Genomic DNA, 5,022 nt, shown 5'->3' on the forward strand with positions numbered 1-5,022 from the left:
TTTCCATTGTAATATTGTGCCTCACCTGAAAATCTGACCATATGGGAAGCTAGAGTTTAGGTGTTGAATTATTCACTGATCCTGGATCAGGTTGTGTCATGATAACACAGTGGAGAATAGGCCATAGATCACATCAGTCTGGAGTCTTATTAACGACTCCTGGAGCCAACTGTCTTATTGTTTCACAAGGCACAGGAGGTGCGATCCAGATACTGGACGTTACGTCAACCATGATTTTTTTCCTGTTATATAAAATAGAAATAAAATAGAAATGAGGAAATTGTTTTCCTTCATGTAATTGTTGAAAAAAGATTCATACACAGAAAATAATATAATCAAAGTTTAGAGATGAATAATGTGAATGCATTTACTTAGGACAGGCATGATCTGTCCAAAGGAATGGAAATACACAGCGAAAAAATATGAAGTTATTCTGCATTTAACAGCTTTCCATCAGTTTATTTCTGAAGAAAAACAGTTAATTATAACACTAATTTAAACAAGAGAGAGTAACATTATAATAAATACTTAGTTCACACAACACAATGATAAAAGGCAGCCAGAGTCTCAGCTCCCACAGTGAGGCGGCTGTTTTTCCTACCCCTACTCATCTGTTGGCTAGGCTTAAGTAACAACTCCATTCATTGACTAGATAAAGATGATTCTATTGCAATATAAAATTTTGTTGAGCAATTGTGTGATTTAGATGAATGTAGTTGGATTAGGACACCCACATGGTCTCCAGGATCTCAAGCCTCTCTGGATTGCAGCAGATATAGAAATTCAAGTTTTTGATGTGAAAGCCTTTGGCGTTTTTGTTTTTTGAGACACAGGTTTTTCCTATCACAAGTATATTGCTACAAATGTTGCTCTCCAACCGCACTAATTCCCTGTAAATCTGGGAGGTTTCTGCATCCCACCCATCAAACATCAAACCAGTCTTTTGCACTTTTAGCATTGAAAACACTGATGATGACAATCCCACTGTCTCAAAACTCAAAGATCCTTCAGGAGCCTTTTTTGTTGTCTTGTGCAGCACCTCTCTTCCTTCACATGTCCTTCATTCTTTCCTTTGCTGTGTCCTCTCCACTTTCTCTCTTTTTATTAATTTATTTCGTCTTGTATTTCGTCCACTTAAAATGAATGTGAAGGGCAGAGAACCTTTTAAAGCGAAGTCTGGGACTTTTGCGGCACAACGTCATCCGCTGTACAGACGTGGAAAGCACCAGTCATTCCAGCACTTACTCTGTGACCTTGTAAAAGTACTTGAAAGCCTATTTAAAACCTTTGTAGACCTTGATAAAAGAAACCAACCTTTTCCTTGTTACCCCCAGTTGCATGTTCTGATTGCCTTGCAAAGACATTTAAATGAATGGATGTTTTTTCTCCTCATCTTAGGGACAAGTTGATGGATGCGTGTTGCTGCAAGAAGCAGCCCCTGAGGATGGCGAGTTTTATGTTGTTGCAGAAGGCTCCAGTCTTACTCACGTGACCACCGCAAAAAGAGGCAGCGACGAACGGACTCTTTGTTTCACTGTTCCAGGTGATTCCCTAAAACAGCATTGGGTGACACTTGTTCCCTCTTTGGCTGCCGTTTTTGTAACGTGTTGTTTTGTTTTTCATCCACAGGTCACGATCGCGTGGAAGTTGTCTCCGTCACAGCCTACATCTCCACGAACAATGGAGTTTATCCTTGTGGGTGTACAGCTTTCCTTCAATACTTTAGGGATACTGCTCAGGACGCAGCAGAGTGCCTTAGGGGGGAGAGGGATCAGCTTGACCCTCAGAGCTATCGGGAAGTCTTGAGGAGGTTTCCTCTGTTGGCGCAGGCAGCTGACCAGGAGATCTGTGGACTGTTAGAGTCTAGAGAAATGGAGACCCAGCTCAGAGGAAGTTCAGGGGATAATGTTGACCTGAAGCATCTGGATGAGAAGATCACTCTGACCCTGGCTAACATGGAATACCCTCAGCAGTGGAAAAACCCTGACAGGGAGCAAGGAGAAGGTAATGTAACAGGCTGGCAGGCGTGTATATCACGTGCTGGGGTCATACAGGCGAGTTTACAGACACTCCGGTAGCTTCCTCCTGGTTGTTGATGCTTTTTGACATCTCTGAAAACCCAGACGAGTTTGCACACTATGTGGTAGAGACCATTTAAACTTCACAAAGTAAAATCCCATTCATTAAGGCAGGTGTCTGGTTGGAATGATTAGCTTCTAAAATGGGAAGATTTCAATAAATGTGTGCATATTTTTGCCTACCATCATTATTTTTTGAGGTGACATCACATTGTGTGTGAAAGAGTAGTTATTGTAGAATGATGTTTCACTATTTTGAAACTAAAGTAAAAATATTGCAGTTCAAATTTTAAACTGTCTCCAGTGTTTTATCTCAACAGCTAGCGTTGTTAGCATGGCTAACATTACTGAAAGAGCGGTCCTTAAGCTTATTCCATGGAGAATGAATATCTTCAGCTTGACAGCAAGATTCTGAAAAGGCTGCTAACATTTACAAAAAGTTTAAAGAACTAATCAGGAAACCATTAGCTGTTATGTGCTCAAAATTGTTAGAGTTAACATTGTAACTCTGATAATGCACAAGCAACTATTCCAGATAAATGGATATATGGACTATGAATTATACTTTGGAGTATTTTTAGATACTAGCAACACTCTAACTCTTCTAAATTGTGACCTAACTCTTTTTAAACAAATCAGAAATCACCGCCGGGAAGAAAAAGCTCCACAGGCAGACATCAGCCGACAAGCTGAAATGTAGGACACAAAGAGCCCTTGTGTAGCTGAGTGTAAATATGGCCATAATTTGTTTAGAGAAAACAAATGTCCATGCAAAACACACGCAAGGTGCAGATGCAAAGTAGCTGTTGCCCCTAGCCCTTCCCCCACATGGGTGGCCTCTCAGTCTGTTGTCTGCAGAAACAAAACTTTGACAATAACTTTCTTGTTGTTTGACCTTTTCATGAAGTCGTTGGGCAGTGTTATCTCGCCACAGTTTGAACAAAACTGGGTCACAATTAACAGCTCTATTGTAGAGCCCATGGGGAAATTCTTGATATTTTTGCAACTGTCTTGACAATGGATTATCTTGTTGTTGTTTTTTTTTCTTTTTCCACATTTCTGCACCACAATAAAAATTCCACAGACCCATATGCTGTTAATCCTTTTGAAAATTTCTCTCTGAGGTCACAATTAAAAATAGAAAATAAAATAAAAAATACACCAAGACGCTGTCGCTCTTTACCGACGCAGAGTATCAGCCGATAGAGAGCAGGTTGAAGTGTTTCTGCTGAGTCGAGGGGCCAATGTTTACAGTCCCTCATACTCCACTGAGCAGCAGCCTTCGGGACACACACCTGCGGTGTGTGTTCAGCGAAACATCCAGTTTTTCTGGGTCGTAATATTGCTGATTTACTGTTTGGAACTGACATAATTACGAGTTATTCATTCCTCGTTTTTGCATGTGTTATTACTACAGATTCCACACATGCACATCGAATCATGTGTACAACTCTGTGAGTTGCACGTAATCGCTAGCAAAGATCATTTTGTGCTTTTTACACAAATGTATTTTAAATGGATTTATGCAATACACTTAAATACAAATAAGTGCACAATTTTCAAGTGAAAGGAAAACGGTTCCTTTTTTAAAAAAAAATGTAGTGTTTATAAAATCTTTTCTGTTTACATTTATGCACTACTCTGTGTTGATCTATCACGTACATCTCAGTCCCAGGTTATAAATTATCATCTTGATCTGGTTAAATAAAAGTTCAATAAAGGAAAAAAAATCGGTGAACATCTACAAAGTGACAAAATGAGAACATTTGTAAGGCTTCCTATTGCTGAGATGAACAATGCAGCTGTTGATGTACAAAAAATTCTAACTTTAGCTTAAATTTTTGACATTCGAATTCCTGTTTTGTCTGTTCTCTGCAGGTCATGAACATCATCGCAAAGAAGCCCTCCTCCGCCTTGCTGTCCGCTTGCAATTGGTCCACCTCACTCGCTTCCTAATTCACCAAACTGCAGGCCAAACATTGCCGAGCTTACCCAACGAAGAAGGGGAAACTCCACTCCAGCTGGCCCAGGGGGACGGATTTAATTCCACCTTCAGGGACCTGGCAGTGTAATACTATGATTACTATGAAATGTACTAATTTGTGGGACAATTACTGCAAGGACATTTTCCTCATTGGAGAAATACACAGTGCTGAAGTAAATATTCTTATTTTGCAAATCTCAGTTATATCCAGTTGAAGAAAGCCTGACTTTCTCAGTTACTTACATCTGGGCTTAGATAATAAGCAACACCTGAAAGGCTTCTCAAGCTGCAAAACAAGTACTGCTGTATGCAGACTGTGAAACCTCCCAATGTAACGAGGCAGCACTTCTCCTTAGGGCTGTAAGATCCCCACTGGGGGCTTTTGGGGGCAGGCAGAGTGTAAACAGAACTTAGAAAAAACACAGAAACTACATTTGTCAAGAACCAGCTGACCCGAGGAGATTTGAGCTGGAAACTTCACTGCAGAAGTAGAAAAGAAATGTTATGTATATTTGCTCCTCCTTGTAGAGTTGTGGATGTTTTGAGAGGCTGAATGTATTCTGCAGTATTTATTCTGCTGACAAAGCTACTGTATAGTTAGAAAGATTTCAACTGGAGATAAATATGATGTGAAAAACTAATATTGTGCATTTCTATTGCTAAGAAATATAATTTAATAGCGATTAGCAAAGGTATTAAATGTCAAGAGCGAGTTAGATATTGCTTGTTTATAACTACTCAGCATGACCCTACTTCATGTTAACATACACACAGTGTTTTACTCAGTATTCTTGTTTGTTTGCTTTTTTTCTTTCCCCTCATCAGTCCCTCTGAGGCTCCCGTAGGCCCTCCTCCGGGTGTTTTCTGTCTGTGGGCTGACAGCTTCTGCATGTTGAGGTTTTGTCCAGGAACAGAGTCTGTTTTCCTCACTCTGCGACAGGCTCCCGTTGGCTGCCCCCA

Source organism: Poecilia latipinna, unplaced genomic scaffold (genome assembly GCF_001443285.1).
Source record: "Poecilia latipinna isolate Pla-1442-1.1 unplaced genomic scaffold, P_latipinna-1.0 Scaffold638, whole genome shotgun sequence".
NCBI classification, from domain to species: domain Eukaryota; kingdom Metazoa; phylum Chordata; class Actinopteri; order Cyprinodontiformes; family Poeciliidae; genus Poecilia; species Poecilia latipinna.